At 38.0% G+C, this 19,175-nt stretch overlaps 1 non-coding gene and 1 pseudogene across 1 annotated transcript; both read left to right on the forward strand.

Moving 5' to 3' along the window:
- Positions 1-2,869: 2,869 nt before the first annotated feature.
- The window catches only part of LOC148565594 (uncharacterized), a 64,859-nt pseudogene continuing 48,553 nt past the window's right edge, over positions 2,870-19,175 (forward strand).
- Positions 13,398-13,505, forward strand: LOC148565595 (small nucleolar RNA R71). Its single transcript, XR_015885598.1, has one exon. It is a non-coding gene; the product is annotated as a small nucleolar RNA R71 (small nucleolar RNA).

Consider the following 19,175-nt stretch of genomic DNA (forward strand, 5'->3'; position numbering starts at 1 on the left):
ACAATCCAAAAAATTTTTTCATACCCCCAATTCACCCTCAACACAGCACCCACATATCTACAAAATCCTTCTAAACCTTCATCTCTGGAGTTGGTTGTACAACAAATCTCTCAAGATGTCAACTTCTACGTTTAAGAGTCTAGGGCCTCAAGAAGAAATCTAGAAGTGTAAATGGCTCAGATGACACAATCTCTTGCTGAGGGAAAGTCCATGAGTTTAAAGAGTGGAATAGTGCCTAGCAAAAACAATGAAGGTCAACTTGAGGCGACAAAGGAGGAGTTAGAAGTGCAAGTGCAAGATCAAGAGGTCCCTGTACCAAGTGAAATTCAAATGAAGAAGGAGGTAGTGGAGGCATACAAGCCTAGCATTCCATATCCGTAGAGGTTACAAGAGGTGGCAAAAGAACATGCAAAGTCCCTCTCAAAAGAATTGATGAGAGGATAATTTATACGCTTTTTGGCATTGTTTTTAGTATGTTTTTAGTATATTTTAGTTAGTTTTTATTATGTTTTTATTAGTTTTTATTCAAAAATTACATTTCTGGACTTTACTATGAGTTTGTGTGTTTTTCTGTAATTTCAGGTATTTTCTGGCTGAAATTGAGGGACCTGAGCAAAAATCTGATTCAGAGGCTGAAAAAGGACTGCAGATGCTGTTGGATTCTGACCTCCCTGCACTTGAAGTGGATTTTCTGGAGCTACAAAAGCCCAATTGGCGCGCTCTCAATTGCGATGGAAAGTAGACATCCTGAGCTTTCTAGCAATATATAATACTCCATACTTTTCTGGAGATTTGATGGCCCAAACCGGCGTTTCAAGTCAACATAGAAATTCTGGCGTCAAAACGCCAGAACTGGCATGAAAGCTGGAGTTAAACGTCCAAACTGGCACAAAAGCTGGCGTTTAACTCCAAGAAAGGTCTCTACACGTGAAAGCTTCAATGCTCAGCCCAACCACACACCAAGTGGGCCCCGGAAGTAGATTTTTACACTTACTATTCTAGCTTACTCATTTTCTGTAACCCTAGGTCACTAGTTTATTATAAAAACTACTTTTAGTGATTCATCTTGTACCTCATGACACTCTACGCATTTCATATTGTATTTCTGACGGCATGAGTCTCTAAACTCCATGGTTGGGAGTGAGGAGCTCTGTTGTGTTTCGATGAATTAATGCAATTACTACTGTTTTCCATTCTATCACGCTTGTTTCTGTTCTAAGATATTCATTCGCACTTCAACTTGACAACCACCTCCATTCTATCTGAAATAGCTTGAGTGCATATCTCTTGGGTTTCTAATCTAAGATTAGAACCTTCGTGGTATAGGCTAGAATTATTGGCGGCCATTCCTGAGATCCGAAAAGTCTAAACCTTGTCTGTGATATTCCGAGTAGGATCTGGGAAGGGATGACTGTGACGAGCTTCAAACTCACGAGTGCTGAGCGTAGTGATAGACTCAAAAGGATCAATGGATCCTATTCCAACATGAGTGAGAACCGACAGATGATTAACCGTGCGGTGACAGCGCATTTGGACCATTTTCACTGAGAGGACGGATGGTAGCCATTGACAACGGTGATCCACTAACATACAGCTTGCCATGGAAGGAGCCTTGCGTGTATGAAGAAGAAGACAGTAGGAAAGCAGAGATTCAAAAGATAGAGCATCTCCAAAACCTCAACCTGTTCTCTATTACTGCAAAACAAGTATTTATTTCATGTTCTTTTACTTTTTACAATTAAATCTGAGAATTATTGATATCCTGACTAAGAGTTACAAGATAACCATAGCTTGCTTCAAGCTAACAATCTCCGTGGGATCGACCCTTACTCACGTAAGGTATTATTTGGACGACCCAATGCACTTGCTGGTTAGTTGTGCGGAGTTGCAAAAGTGTGATTGTAATTTCGTGCACCAAGTTTTTGGCGCCGTTTCCGGGGATTGTTCAAGTTTGGACAACTGACGGTTTATCTTGTTGCTTAGATTAGGAATAATTTATTTTTGTTGGTTTAGAGTCACTAAATTTGAGTCTTTTATTTTAGTTAGTTTCATATTTTAAGTTTGGTGTCAGTTGCATACTTTTATTCTCTTTTAATTTTTTGAATTTGCATGTTCTTAGTTCTTTCTTGATCTTTAAAAATTCTAAGTTTGGTGTCTTCTTTGTGTTTTCCTTTAAATTTTCAAAAATTTGTGTTTGATTTTTTAAAAATTTTAAGTTTGGTGTGTTTTTGTGCTTTTATTTACTTAAAAATTTTTCAAAAATTTGTTCTAAGTTTAGTGTCATTTTGTTGTTTTTCTCTTTCCTCATTAAAATTCAAAAATTAAAAAAATATCTTTTCCTTATTTTACTCATAAATTTCGAAATTTTGCATTAAATTAGTCAAAGATTTTCAAAATCATATCTTTTTTTAGTCAAGTCAAAATTCTAATTTCAAAAATTGATCTTTTCAAATCTTTTTCAAAAATCAAATCCTTTTAATTTCTTCAATCATATCTTTTCAATCATATCTTTTTTTTTATAAATTGCAATCATATCTTCTCAATCATATCTTTTTCAAAATAGTTTTCAATCATATCTTTTTGATTGCTAATTTCAAAATCTTTTTCAAAAAAAAAAATCACTTAACTACTTTTCTCTTTCATATTTTGAAATTAACTAAGCATTCTTTTTCCAAAATCTTTTTAATTGATTAATTAATTTAGTTATCAATTTACTTTTATTTCATTTTCGTCTAATTTTCGAAAGTTTTATTTTATTCTCCACTTATTTTGTTTTATTTTTTTCGGTTACTTTTAATTAAATAAAATAAAAAAAATTTATTAAAAATATAATTTAATTTCAATTCATATCAATTCCCTTTTCTCCATCATGGACATAAGTGGAAGTGAACAGTCTAGAAGAACTCTGGGGTCATATACTAACCCCATTACAGCTACATATGGGAGTAGCATCTGTATACCTCCCATCAAAGCAAGCAATTTTGAGCTAAATCTTCAGCTCATTATCATGGTGCAGCAAAATTGCCAGTATTCCGGTCTTCCACAGGAAGAACCTACTGAGTTTCTGGCACAGTTCGTACAAATTACTGACACAGTACATGATAAAGAAGTGGATCAGGATGTCTACAGATTATTACTATTTCCATTTGCTGTAAAAGATCAAGCTAAGAGGTGGTTAAATAATCAACCCACAGCAAGCATAAAAACATGGAGACAGTTATCAGATAAGTTCCTGAATCAATTTTACCCTCCAAAAAGGATGACACAGCTAAGGCTGGACATCCAAGGCTTTAAACAAGAGGATCATGAATCCCTTTATAATGCCTGGGAGAGGTACAGAGGGATGCTAAGGAAATGCCCCTGTGAAATATTTTCAGAGTGGGTACAGTTAGACATCTTCTACTATGGGCTTACAGAAAGAGCTCAATTATCTCTAGACTACTCAGCTGGTGGATCTATACACATGAGAAAGACGATTGAAGAGGCTCAAGAACTCATAGATACGGTTGCTAGAAATCAACATTTGTACTCTAGCAGTGAGTCCTCCATAAAAGAAAAGGCTAGGACAGTAACTACTGATCCTAATCCTCAAGAACAGATTGTTAAACTTAATCAGCAATTACTCCTTGTGACAAAACAATTAGCAGAATTTAAAGAGATGCTCCAAGACACTAAAAATGCTAACAAGAATATCAAAGTACAATTGAATCAGACAAGACAGCATCTATCTAAACAGATAACAGAAGAATGCCAAGCTGTCCAATTAAGGAGCGGGAAGACATTGAATAAATCAGCTCAAAGTAGCAAAAAGCCAAGAAAGGAACAACTGACAGAGGATGACCAAACCACTGCCCAAAATCCCTCTGAGGACAGCAAGAGCCCAGAGAGGAATAATTCTGGCATTCAAACGCCAGAAAAGGGAGAAAAGTTGGCGTTGAACGCCCATTCCTTGCCCAGTTCTGGCGTTCAAACGCCAGAAAAGGGTGGGAAGCTGGCGTTAAACGCCCATCCAGTACCCAATCCTGGCGTTCAAACGCCAATGAGGGATCAGACACCTGCAAGTGCTGATAGTAACCCCTCTAAGAAGGCTTCTCCAACCACCTCTGTAGGGAATAAACCCACAGCAACTAAGGTTGAAGAATATAAAGCCAAGATGCCTTATCCTCAGAAACCCCGCCAAGCGGAGCAGGATAAACAATTTGCCCGCTTTGCAGACTATCTCAGGACTCTTGAGATAAAGATCCCATTTGCAGAGGCACTTGAGCAAATACCCTCTTATGCTAAGTTCATGAAAGAGATCTTAAGTCATAAGAAGGATTTGAGAGAAACTGAAAAGGTGTTTCTCACTGAAGAATGCAGTGCAGTCATTCTGAAAAGCTTACCAGAGAAGCTTAAAGATCCAGGAAGCTTTATGATACCATGCACATTAGAGGATGCTTGTACCAAGACAGCTCTATGTGACCTTGGAGCAAGTATCAACCTAATACCTACATCCACTATTAGAAAGCTTGGCTTGACTGAAGAAGTCAAACCAACCCGGATATGTCTTCAACTTGTTGATGGCTCCATTAAATATCCATCAGGCATAATTGAGGACATGATTGTCAAGGTTGGGCCATTTGCCTTTCCCACTGACTTTGTAGTGCTGAAAATGGAGGAGCACAAGAGTGCAACTCTCATTCTAGGAAGACCTTTCCTAGCAACTGGATGAACTCTTATTGATGTACAAAAAGGGGAAGTGACCCTGAGAGTTAATGAGGATGAGTTCAAGTTAAATGCTGTCAAAGCCATACAGCATCCAGACACATCAAATGACTGCATAAGCACTGATATTATTAACTCTTTGGTGAAAGAGATCAATATAACTGAAAGTCTTGAATCAGAGCTAGATGACATCTTTAAAGATGTTCAGCCTGATCTGGAGGAATAAGAGGAAATAAAAGAACCTCTGAAAATTCCTCAGGAAGAGGATAAGCCTCCTAAACCCGAGCTCAAACCACTACCACCATCCCTAAAATATGCATTTCTGGGAGAAGGTAACACTTTTCCAGTGTTCATAAGCTCTGCTTTAAATCCACAGGAAGAGAAAGCACTAATTCAAGTGCTAAGGACACACAAGACAACTCTTGGGTGGTCCATAAGTGATCTTAAAGGCATTAGCCCAGCAAGATGTATGCACAAGATCCTATTGGAGGATAATGCTAAGCCAGTGGTTCAACCACAGAGGCGGCTAAATCCAGCCATGAAGGAGGTGGTACAGAAAGAGGTCACTAAGTTACTAGAGGTTGAGATTATTTATCCTATTTCTGATAGCCCCTGGGTAAGCCCTGTCCAAGTTGTACCCAAAAAGGGAGGCATGACAGTGGTTCACAACGAAAAGAATGAACTGGTTCCCACAAGAACAGTTACAGGGTGGGGTATATGTATTGACTACAGAAGGCTCAATACAGCCACCAGAAAGGATCATTTTCCTTTACCATTCATAGACCAGACGCTAGAGAGACTAGCAGGTCAAGATTATTACTGCGTTTTGGATGGCTATTTAGGTTACAACCAAATTGCAGTAGATCCTCAAGACAAAGAGAAAATAGCATTCACATGTCCATCTGGAGTATTTGCCTACAGAAAGATGCCTTTTGGTCTGTGCAATGCACCTGCAACCTTTCAGAGGTGCATGCTTTCTATCTTCTCTGATATGGTAGAGAAATTTTTGGAAGTCTTCATGGATGACTTTTCAGTATTCGGAGACTCATTCAGCTCCTGTCTTGACCATTTAGCATTTGTTCTGAAAAGATGCCAAGAGACCAACCTAGTTTTACACTGGGAAAAATGTTACTTTATGGTGACTGAAGGAATCTTCCTTGGGCATAAAATTTCAAACAAAGGAATAGAGGTGGATCAAGCTAAGGTAGAGGTAATTGAAAAATTACCACCACCTGCCAATGTAAACGCAATCAGAAGCTTTCTGGGACATGCAGGATTCTACAGGAGGTTTATAAAGGATTTTTCAAAAATTGCAAAACCTCTGAACAATCTACTAGCTGCTGACACGCCATTTGTGTTTGACACAGAGTGTCTGCAAGCGTTTGAAACCCTAAAAGCTAAGCTGGTCACAACACCAGTCATCTCTGCACTAGATTGGACATTACCATTCGAACTAATGTGTGATGCCAGTGACCATGCCATTGGTGCAGTGTTGGGACAGAGGCATAACAAGCTTCTGCACGTCATTTACTATGCTAGCCGTGTTTTAAATGATGCACAAAAGAATTACACAACCACAGAAAAAGAGTTACTTGTAGTGGTTTATGCCATTGACAAGTTTAGATCCTATTTAGTAGGTTCAAAAGTGATTGTGTATACTGACCATGCTGCTCTTAAATACCTACTCACAAAGCAGGATTCAAAACCCAGGCTCATAAGATGGGTGTTGCTTCTGCAAGAGTTTAATATAGAAATAAGAGACAGAAAAGGGACAGAGAACCAGGTAGCTGATCACCTGTCCCGGATAGAACCAGTAGCAGGGGCGTCCCTCCCTCCTACTGAGATCTCTGAAACCTTTTCGAATGAGCAGCTTTTCGCCATTCAGGAAGCACCATGGTTTGCAGACATTGCGAATTATAAATCTGTGAGGTTCATACCCAAAGAGTATAGCAGGGTGCAGACGAAAAAATTAATTTCAGATGCAAAGTACTACTTATGGGATGAACCATATCTCTTTAAGAGATGTGCAGACGGAATGATCCACAGATGCGTATCCAGAGAAGAGGCACAGAAGATCCTATGGCACTGCCATGGATCACAATATGGAGGACATTTCGGAGGTAAGTGAACAGCCACTAAGGTCCTCCAATGTGGCTTCTACTAGCCTACTCTCTATAGAGATGCCCGAGAGTTTGTGCGTAACTGTGACAGTTGCCAAAGAGCTGGCAACTTGCCTCATGGTTATGCTATGCCTCAACAAGGGATCTTAGAGATTGAGTTGTTTGATGTATGGGGTATTGACTTCATGGGTCCCTTCCCACCATCATACTCGAACACTTACATTCTGGTGGCAGTGGACTATGTATCTAAATGGGTAGAAGCAATTGCCACACCCACTAATGATACTAAGACCGTACTGAAATTCCTCAAGAAATATATCTTCAGCAGATTTGGTATCCCCAGAGTACTAATCAGTGACGGGGGCACTCATTTCTGCAATAAACAGCTATATTCTGCTATGGTCCGATATGGAATTAGCCACAAAGTGGCAACTCCATATCACCCACAGACAAATGGGCAGGCTGAAGTCTCTAATAGAGAACTAAAAAGAATCCTGGAACGGACTGTAATTGCCCGTAGAAAGGATTGGGCAAAAAGCTTGGATGATGCTCTGTGGGCATACAGAATAGCATTCAAGACTCCTATAGGAATCTCTCCAAACCAGCTTGTGTATGGCAAGGCCTGTCATCTGCCCGTGGAACTGGAATATAAGGCCTATTGGGCAACCAGATTCCTAAACCTGGACGCCAAGTTAGCTGGAGAGAAGAGATTGCTCCAGCTGAATGAGCTAGAGGAATTCAGACTCAATGCTTTTGAAAATGCTAAAATTTATAAGGAGAAAGCAAAAAAGTAGCATGACAAGAAACTGTCATCTAGAGTCTTTAAACCAGGATAGAAGGTTCTGCTATTTAACTCTAGGCTCAGACTATTGGTGCAGGAAATCATGATCGTTCATTCCTTGGTAACAGCGCTAAAAACTTAATACGCACGTTCATAATTTTAGTTCTTTTTCATAATTTCGATACAACTAACCAGCAAGTGCACTGGGTCGTCCAAGTAATAAACCTTACGTGAGTAAGGGTCGATCCCACGGAGATTGTCGGCTTGAAGCAAGCTATGGTCACCTTGTAAATCTCAGTCAGGCGGATTCAAATGGTTATGGTGAATTGATAATTAAAATATAATTAAAATATAAAATAGGATAGAGATACTTATGTAATTCATTGGTGAGAATTTCAGATAAGCGTATAGAGATGCTTTCATTCCTCTGAACCTCTGCTTTCCTGCTGTCTTCATCCAATCATTCCTACTCCTTTCCATGGCAAGCTTTATGTAGGGCATCACCGTTGTCAATGGCTACATCCCATCCTCTCTGTGAAAATGGTCCAATGCGCTGTCACTGCATGGCTAATCATCTGTCGGTTCTCGATCATACTGGAATAGGATTTACTATCCTTTTACGTCTGTCACTACGCCCAGCACTCGCGAGTTTGAAGCTCGTCACAGCCATCCCTTCCCAGATCCTACTCGGAATACCACAGACAAGGTTTAGACTTTTCGGATCTCAGGAATGGCCATCCATGGGTTCTAACTTATACCACGAAGACTCTAATATCTCGGACTCGGTCCTCTGTATTAGATATATAAGAGATACTCATTCTAGCTTGTTTGCATGTAGAACGGAAGTGTTTGTCAGGCACGCGTTCATAAGTGAGAATGATGATGAGCATCACATAATCATCACATTCATCATGTTCTTGGGTGTGAATGGATATCTTAGAGAAGGAATAAGCTTGAATTGAATAGAAAAATAATAGTACTTTGCATTAATTCATGAGGAACAGCAGAGCTCCACACCTTAATCTATGGTGTGTAGAAACTCTACCGTTGAAAATACATAAGTGATAGTGGTCCAGGCATGGCCGAGAGGCCAGCCCCCATGATCTAAGAACTAAAAGTCCCAAGATGTCTAATACAATAGTAAAAAGTCCTATTTATGCTAAACTAGTTACTAGGGTTTACAGAATTGAGTAAATGATGCAGAAATCCACTTCCGGGGCCCATTTGGTGTGTGCTTGGGCTGAGCATTGAGCTTTACACGTGTAGAGGCTTCTCTTGGAGTTGAACGCTAGTTTGTAACCTGTTTCTGGCATTTAACTCCACTTTGCCACCTGTTTCTGGCGTTTAACTCCAGAATGCAGCATGGAACTGGCGTTGAACGCCAGTTTGCGTCATCTAAACTCGGGCAAAGTATGGACTATTATATATTGCTGGAAAGCCCTGGATGTCTACTTTCCAACACAATTGAGAGCGCGCCATTTGGAGTTATTTAGCTCCAGAAACTCCACTTTGAGTGCAGGGAGGTCAGAATCCAACAGCATCTGCAGTCCTTCTTCAACCTCTGAATTTGATTTTTGCTCAAGTCCCTCAATTTCAGCCAGAAATTACCTGAAATCACAGAAAAACACACAAACTCATATTAAAGTCCAGAAATGTGATTTTTATTTAAAAACTAATAAAAATATACTAAAAACTAACTAAATTATACTGAAAACTATGTAAAGACAATGCCAAAAAGTGTATAAATTATCCGCTCATCACAACACCAAACTTAAATTGTTGCTTGTCCCCAAGCAACTGAAAATCAAATAGGATAAAAAGAAGAGAATATACTATAAATTCCAAAATATCAATGAAACTTAGCTCCAATCAGATGAGCGGGACTTGTAGCTTTTTTCCTCTTGAATAGTTTTGGCAACTCACTTTATCCATTGAAGTTCAGAATGATTAGTATCTATAGGAGGTCAGAGTTCAGATAGTGTTATTGATTCTCCTAGTTCAGTATGTTGATTCTTGAACACAGCTACTTTATGAGTCTTGGCCGTGGTCCTAAGCACTTTGTTTTCCAGTATTACCACCGGATATATAAATGCCACAGACACATAACTGGGTGAACCTTTTCAGATTGTGACTCAGCTTTGCTAAAGTCCCCAATTAGAGGTGTCCAGGGTTCTTAAGCACACTCTATTTTTGCTTTGGACCTTGACTTTAACCACTCAGTCTCAAGTTTTCACTTGACACCTTCACGCCACAAGCACATGGTTAGGGACAACTTGGTTTAGCCGCTTAGGCCAGGATTTTATTCCTTTAGGCCCTCCTATCCACTGATACTCAAAGCCTTGGATCCTTTTTATTACCCTTGCCTTTTGGTTTTAAGGGCTATTGGCTTTTTGCTCTTGCTTTTTGGTTTTAAGAGCTTTTGGCTTTTTCTGCTTGCTTTTTCTTTTTCCTTCTTTTTTTTCGCTATTTTTTTCTTTTTTTTTTCTGCAAGCTTTTGTATTCACTGCTTTTTCTTGCTTCAAGAATCATTTTTATGATTTTTCAGATTATCAAATAATATTTCTCCTTTTTCCTTATTCTTCAAGAGCCAACATATTTAACATTCATAAACAACAACTTCAAAAGACATATGCACTGTTCAAGCATTCATTCAGAAAATAAAAAGTATTGTCACCACATCAAAATAATTAAACTAGTTTCAAGGATGAATTCGAAACCATGTACTTCTTGTTCTTTTGTTTTTAAAACAGTTTTCATTTAAGAGAGGTGATGGATTCATATTCATAACTTTAAGGCATAGACACTTAGACACTAATGATCATGTAGTAAAGGCACAAACATAAATAACATATAAGGCTCAAAAATCGAAAAATAGAAAATAAATAGACAAGGAGATTAAGGAATGAGTCCACCTTAGTGAGGGTGGCGTCGTCCTCTCCTTGAAGAACCAATGGTGCTCTTGAGCTCCTCTATGTCTCTTCGTTGTCTTTCTTGCTCCTCCCTTATAGCTCTTTGATCTTCTCTAATTTCATGGAGGATGATGGAGTGCTCTTGGTGCTCCACCCTTAGTTGTCCCATATTGGAACTTAATTCTCCTAGGGAGGTGTTGATTTGCTCCCAATAGTTTTGTGGAGGAAAGTGCATCCCTTGAGGCATCTCAGGGATTTCATGGTGGGGGATTTCCTCATGCTCTTGTTGTGGTCCATGATCTCTTGTTTGCTCCATCCTTTTCTTAGTGATGGGCTTGTCCTCTTTAATGAGGATGTCTCTGGCCTTAGGTGCCATAAATGGTTATGGAAAAAAAAAGCAATGCTTTTACCATACCAAACTTAGAAGGTTTGCTCGTCCTCGAGCAAAAGAGGAAAGAAAGGATGAGAAGAAGAGGAGATGGAGGAGATGGAGGTGTGTGAATGGTTTGGTCACTGCGGGTTTAAGGTGGTTATGATGTGTGAAAAGGAAGGAGTGATGGTTTGAATTTGAGTGGGTGGGTGTAGGTGGGTGTATGATGGTTTTGGAGGAGTAATGGTGGTGATTGGTGGAGGTTAATTGAGGAAGAATGTTATGAAAAGGTGTGAAGATGAGAGAAGAAGTGGTAGGGATCCTGTGGGGTCCACAGATCTAGTGGGAATCCTGTGGGGTCCACAGATCAAATGAGGTCAAGGACTTAACATCCCTGCTCCAATTAGGCGTGTAAAACGCCCTTGCTGTGCAATCCTGGCGTTTAACGCCAGACTGCTGCCTATTTCTGGCATTAAACGCCCAAATGTAGCTTGTTTCTGGCATTTAACGCCAGGTAGATGCTTGTTTCTGGCGTTAAACGCCAGCTTGGTGCTTATTTCTGGCGTTAAACGCCAGACAGATGCTTGTTTCTGGCGTTTAAACGCCAGACTGCTTTCCTACAGGGTGTGCTATTTTCAATACTGTTTTTCATTCTGTTTTTGATTTTTCAGTAGTTTTTATGACTTCACATGATCATCAACCTAATAAAATACGAAATAACAAAAAGAAAATAAAATAGATATGATTAAATAACATTGGGTTTACCTCCCAACAAGCGCTTCTTTAATGTCAATAGCTTGACAGTGAGCTCTCATGGAGCCTCACATATAATCAGAGCAAGGTTGAAACCTCCCAACACCAAACTTAGAGTTTGAATGTGGGGGTTCAACACCAAACATAGAGTTTGGTTGTGGCCTCCCAATACTAAACTTAGAGTTTGACTGTGGGGGCTTTTGTTGACTCTGCAGTGAGAGAAGCTTTTCATGCTTCCTCTCCATGGTTACAGAAGGAGATCCTTGAGTTTGAAACACAAGATTGTCCTCATTCAGTTGAAGGACTAACTCTCCTCTGTCCACATCAATCACAGCTCTTTCTGTGGCTAGGAAGGGTCTTCCAAGGATGATGGATTCATCCTCTTCCTTCCCAGTGTCTAGGATTGTGAAATCAGCAGGGATGTAAAGGCCTTCAACCTTTACTAACACGTCCTCTACTTGTCCATAAGCCTGTTTTCTTGAGTTGTCTTCCATCTCTAATGAGATTCTGGCAGCTTGCACCCCAAAGATCCCAAGTTTCTCCATTACAGAGAGTGGCATTAAGTTTATTCCTGACCCCAAGTCACACAAAGCCTTCTCAAAGGTCATGGTGCCTATGGTACAGGGTATTAAGAATTTGCCAGGATCCTATTTCTTTTGAGGTAATTTCTGCCTATCCAATGCATTTAGTTCATTGGTGAGCAAGGGAGGTTCATCTTCCCAAGTCTCATTACCAAATAATTTGGCATTCAGCTTCATGATTGCACCAAGGTACTTAGCAACTTGCTCTTCAGTAATTTCTTCATCCTCTTCAGAGGAAGAATACTCATCAGAGCTCATGAAGGGCAGAAGGAGGTTCAATGGAATCTCTATGGTCTCTAGATGAGCCTCAGATTCCTTTGGTTCCTCAAAGGGAAACTCCTTATTGGTCACTGGACGTCCCAGGAGGTCTTCCTCACTAGGATTCACATCCTCCCCCTCCCTTGTAGGTTCGGCCATGATGGTTAAATCAATGGCCTTGCACTCTCTCTTTGGATTTTCTTCTGTATTGCTTGGGAGAGTACTAGGAGGAATTTCAGTGACTCTTTTACTCAGCTGGCCCACTTGTGCCTCCAAATTCCTAATGGAGGAAATTGTTTTATTCATAAAACTTACAGTGGCCTTAGATAGATCAGAGACTATATTTGCTAAGCTAGATGGATTCTGCTCAGAATTCTCTGTCTGTTGCTGAGTGGATGATGGAAAAGGCTTGCTATTGCTAAACCTGTTTCTTCCACCATTATTAAAGCCTTGTTGAGGCTTTTGTTGATCCTTCCATGAGAAATTTAGATGATTTCTCCATAAGGGATTATAGGTGTTTCCATAGGGTTCACCCATGTAATTCACCTCTGCTATTGCAGGGTTCTCAGGATCATAAGCTTCTTCTTCAGAAGATACCTCTTTAGTACTGTTGGATGATTCCTTCAATCCATTCAGACTCTGAGAGATCATATTGACTTACTAAGTCAATATTTTATTCTGAGCCAATATGGCATTCAGAGTATCAATTTCAAGAACTCCTTTCTTCTGAGGCGTCCTATTACTCACATGATTCCTTTCAGAAGTGTACATGAACTGGTTATTTGCAACCATGTCAATGAGTTCTTGAGCTTCTGCAGGCGTTTTCTTTAGGTGAATGGATCCACATGCAGAATGGTCCAATGACATCTTTGATAATTCCGACAGACCATCATAGAATATATCCAGGATGGTCCATTCTGAAAGCATGTCAGAAGGACACTTTTTGGTCAGTTCCTTGTATCTCTCCCAAGCTTCATAGAGGGATTCACCTTCCTTTTGTCTAAAGGTTTAAACATCCACTCTAAGCTTGCTAAGCTTTTAAGGAGGAAAGAACTTGGCTAAGAAAGCCGTGACCAGCTTATCCCAAGAGTTCAGGCTGTCTTTAGGTTGAGAGTCTAACCATATTCTAGCTCTGTCTCTTACAGCAAATGGGAAGAGCATAAGCCTGTAGACCTCGGGATCAACCCCATTGGTCTTAACAGTATCACAGATCTGCAAGAATTCAGTTAAGAACTGAAAAGGGTCTTCAGATGGAAGTCCATGAAACTTGCAGTTCTGTTGCATCAGAGAAACTAATTGAGGTTTAAGCTCAAAGTTGTTTGCTCCAATGGCAGGGATTGAGATGCTTCTTCCATGTAAATTGGAATTTGGTGCAGTAAAGTCACCAAGCATCTTCCTTGCATTGTTATTATTTTCGACCATGTCTCCTTCTTTTTCTAAATTTTCAGTCAGATTTTCTCCAGAGAGTTGTGCTTTAGCTTCCCTTAGCTTCCTCTTCAGAGTCCTTTCAGGTTCAGGATCAGCTTCAACAAGAATGTTCTTATCCTTGTTCCTGCTCATATGAAAAAGAAGGAAATAACAAAGAAAATATGGAATCCTCTATGTCACAGTATAGAGATTCCTTTATGTGAGTAGAAGAAGATAGGAATAGAAGATGGAGAATCCAAACACAAGGGTGAGGAGTAGGTTCGAATTCTTAGATGAAGAGGAGTGTTAGTAAATAAATAAATAAATAGAAGGATGTGAGAGAGAAGAATTTTCGAAAATTAGATAGAATAAAATAAAAGTATTTTTATTTTTAAATTTGAAATTAAAATAAAATTCGAAAATTAGAAAAGAAATAAAATTAAAATTAAAAATTAAAATAATTAGTTAATTAAAAAGGAATTTTGAAAAAGAGGAAGGTGATTTTCGAAAATTAGAGAGAGAGAATTAGTTAGGTAGTTTTGGAAAAGATATTATTGAAATAGAAAACTTTTAAAATCAAACAAAAAGTCAAGTAGTTAATTGAAAAAGATCTGAAAATCGATTTTGAAAAGATAGGAAGTTAGAAAAGATTTTGAAAATTGATTTTTGAAAAAGATATGATTGTAAAGATATGATTGAAATTTATTTTGAAAATAAATATGATTAAAAAGATATGATTGAAAAGATATGATTGAAAAGATATTAAGAGGATTTGAAAATTAAATTTGAAAAGATAAGAAGTTAGAAAAAGATTTTGAAATCAAATTTTAAAAAGATATGATTGAAAGAGATTTGTTTGAAAAATATATGATTGAAAAGATATGATTGAACTTTATTTTGAAAAAGATTTTGATTTTTAAAATTAAAGTTGATGACTTGACTAACAAGAAACTAAAAGATATGATTCTAGAATTTAAAGATTGAATTTTTCTTGATGGGAAAGTCACAAACTTGAAAATTTTGAATAAAAACATTAAATGTTAGTGTTAATTTCGAAAATATAAGATAAAATTAAGAAAAAGATTTTGAAAATCAATCATAAAGTTTTTGAAAATATGAAAGAAAAAATGAAAAAGATTTGATTTTTGAAAAAGATTTGAAAAAGATAGAATTTTTAAATTGAAATTTTGATTTGACTCATAAGAAACAACTAAATTTTAAAAAGTTTTGAAAAAGTCAACTCAAATTTTCGAAAATTTATGAGTGAAAAAGGGAAAGATATTTTTTTTTATTTTTGAATTTTTAATGATGAGAGAGAAAAACAATAAAAAGACTCAATGCATGAAAGTTTTGGATCAAAACAAATGATGCATGCAAGAACACTATGAATGTCAATATGAACACCAAGAACACTTTGAATGTCAAGATGAACACCAAGAACTTATTTTTGAAAATTTTGAAGAAAATAAGAACATGCAAGACACCAAACTTAGAAATTTTTAAACTTTAGACAGTATTAAATTGAAAATGCATATGAAAAACAAGAAAAGACACAAAACAAGAAAATATGAAGATCAAACAAGAAGACTTACCAAGAACAACTTGAAGATCATGAAGAATGCAATGCATGAATTTTTGAAAAATGCACAAATTTTAAAAACATGCAATTGACACCAAACTTAAAATTTGACTCAAGACTCAAACAAGAAACATCAAAATTTTTTTTTGGTTTTTATGATTTTATTAATTTTTTTTGGATTTTTCCAAAATTCTTTTGAAAAGGAAAATAAGGATTTCAAAATTTTTAATAGGAATTCTAGGAATCTTGCAATGTTAGTCTAAAGCTCCAGTCCAGGAATTAGACATGGCTTACTAGCCAGCCAAGCTTTCAGTGAAAGCTCCGGTCCAAAACACTAGACATGGCCAATGGGCCAGCCAAGCTTTAGCAGATACAAATCAGACAAACAACAGCTGATACTTCATCCAAATTCATATGCTGATAAATGGAAGCCTCGGTCCAAATAAATTAGACATGGCTTTACAGCCAGGCAGGCTTCAACGTGCTTCATGAAACACTAGAATTCATTCTTAAAAATTTTGAATAAAAAATATATTTTTGAAAAGATCTAATTTTTTTTATATTTTTTTGATTTTTTCGAAAATAAGAATAAGAAAAACAAAAAGGTTAAAATTAAAATAAAGTTACCTAATCTGAGCAACAAGATGAAGCAGTTGTCCAAACTCGAACAATTCCCGGCAACGGCGCCAAAAACTTGGTGCACGAAATCGTGATCGTTCATTCTTTGGTAACGGTGCTAAAAACTTAATACGCACGTTCATAATTTTAGTTCTTTTTCACAATTTCGATACAACTAACCAGCAAGTACACTGGGTCGTCCAAGTAATAAACCTTACGTGAGTAAGGGTCGATCCCACGGAGATTGTCGGCTTGAAGCAAGCTATGGTCACCTTGTAAATCTCAGTCAGGCGGATTCAAATGGTTATAGTGAATTGATAATTAAAATATAATTAAAATATAAAATAGGATAGAGATACTTATGTAATTCATTGGTGAGAATTTCAGATAAGCGTATATAGATGCTTTTGTTCCTCTAAACCTCTGCTTTCCTGCTGTCTTCATCCAATCATTCCTACTCCTTTCCATGGCAAGCTTTATGTAGGGTATCACCGTTGTCAATGGCTACATCCCATCCTCTCTGTGAAAATGGTCCAATTCGCTGTCACTGCATGGCTAATCATCTGTCGGTTCTCGATCATACTGGAATAGGATTTACTATCCTTTTGCGTCTGTCACTACGCCCAGCACTCGCGAGTTTGAAGCTCGTCACAGCCATCCCTTCCCAGATCCTACTCGGAATACCACAGACAAGGTTTAGACTTTTCAGATCTCAGGAATGGCCATCCATGGGTTCTAACTTATACCACGAAGACTCTAATATCTCGGACTCGGTCCTCTGTATTAGATATATAAGAGATACTCATTCTAGCTTGTTTGCATGTAGAACGGAAGTGTTTGTCAGGAACGCGTTCATAAGTGAGAATGATGATGAGCGTCACATAATCATCACATTCATCATGTTCTTGGGTGCGAATGGATATCTTAGAAAAGGAATAAGCTTGAATTGAATAGAAAAATAATAGTACTTTGCATTAATTCATGAGGAACAGCAGAGCTCCACACCTTAATCTATGGTGTGTAGAAACTCTACCGTTGAAAATACATAAGTGATAGTGGTCCAGGCATGGCCGAGAGGCCAGCCCCTATGATCTAAGAACTAAACGTCCCAAGATGTCTAATACAATAGTAAAAAATCCTATTTATGCTAAACTAGTTACTAGGGTTTACAGAATTGAGTAAATGATGCAGAAATCTACTTCCGGGGCCCACTTGGTGTGTGCTTGGGCTGAGCATTGAGCTTTACACGTGTGGAGGCTTCTCTTGGAGTTGAACGCTAGTTTGTAACCTGTTTCTGGCGTTTAACTCCACTTTGCAACCTGTTTCTGGCGTTTAACTCCAGAATGCAGCATGGAACTGGCGTTGAACGCCAGTTTGCATCATCTAAACTCGAGCAAAGTATGGACTATTATATATTGCTGGAAAGCCCTGGATGTCTACTTTCCAACGCAATTGAGAGCGTGCCATTTGGAGTTCTGTAGCTCCAGAAAATCTACTTTGAGTGCAGGGAGGTCAGAATCCAACAGCATCTGCAGTCCTTCTTCAACCTCTGAATCTGATTTTTGCTCAAGTCCCTCAATTTCAGCCAGAAATTACCTGAAATCACAGAAAAACACACGAACTCATAGTAAAGTCCAGAAATGTGATTTTTATTTAAAAACTAATAAAAATATACTAAAAACTAACTAAATTATACTGAAAACTATGTAAAAACAATGCCAAAAAGTATATAAATTATCCGCTCATCAACTATTCCCCAGGAAATTGAAATCCCGGTGGAGGGGACCATATGTGATCACAAGTGTATCACCGTATGGATATGTTGAGCTTCAGGATATTGACTCTGATAAAAAGTTCATTGTTAATGGACAGAGAATCAAACATTATCTTGAAAGCAATTATGAGCAAGAATGCTCAAAACTGAGGCTTGAATAAACCTCAGTCAAGGTCCAGCTAAAGACAATAAAGAAGCGCTTGCTGGGAGGCAACCCAGCCATTAGCAGGTTATTTGTTTTACTTAATACTTAGAGAAGTTTAATATAAATTCTCTTCAAGATTAATCATCAAAATTGAAGGAATTCACAGAGTTACAGAAGGATTCAGCGCAAAAAGCAGAGAAAAGGAGCTCACTGGCAAGAAAACGCCAGTAAGGAGCATTTTGGGCGTTAAACACTAGAATGGGTACCATTCTGGGCATTTAACACCAGAATTGTAGCATCCTGGGCGTTCAGAAAAATGCCCAATAACAAAGGATTTCTGGCGTTTAACGCCAGCCAGGGTACCTGGCTGGGCGTTAAACGCCTACAATGGCCAACTTATGGGCGTTAAACGCCAGAATGGATACCATTCTGGGCGTTTAACGCCAGAAAGACAGAGGGAGAGGATTTTGTTTTTCACTTCAAAATTTTTCAAATTTTCATGTTTTGACTCATAATTTTCTGCATAAAAATGTTTCAAACTTTCATCATTCACCCTCAATTTTTAAAAATTCAACAATTTTCTAAATCTCTTTTCAGATTACCTTCAAATCCTTCCCAAATCTTCTTCAAAAACTCAAGTATCTTTTCAATTTCTTTCCAAATCTTTTCAAACTCATCATATCATCTCTTACTTCTTAGATGCATAAACAAATTTTCAGATTTAACCTCTTTATATCTTTTTCATTTAAAAATCTCATCTTTTTCATATTATGATTCTATTTTCTTCCACCAATCATGTCTTTATGTCATATCTTTTACAAAATTTTCGAAATCCCTCCCCTCCACTTATAAATACACATTCGGCCATCCCCTCTTCTCCACCATTCGAATTTGCCTCTCCTCCTCTCTCTCCCCTTTCCTTTCTTTTTCTTGAGGGCAAGCAAACATCTAAGTTTGGTGTATTTTTCCGTGATCACTGAGCTAAGACTCATCAAGATCATGGCTCCTAAGAGAAAACAAACCAATTCAAGAGGCAAGAAAGAGTCTTTGGAATCAAGAGAGGTTCTTTACCAAAGAACATGCAGACCATTACCATAAAATAATGGGTCTAAGATCAATGATCCCAGAAGTTAAATTCGATCTGAAAGAAGACAAATATTCGGAGATCCAAGAGCA

The sequence above is a fragment of the Arachis ipaensis genome, chromosome B5 (genome assembly GCF_059453495.1).
Source record: "Arachis ipaensis isolate K30076 ecotype BB chromosome B5, ASM5945349v1, whole genome shotgun sequence".
In the NCBI taxonomy this organism is placed as follows: Eukaryota; Viridiplantae; Streptophyta; class Magnoliopsida; order Fabales; family Fabaceae; genus Arachis; species Arachis ipaensis.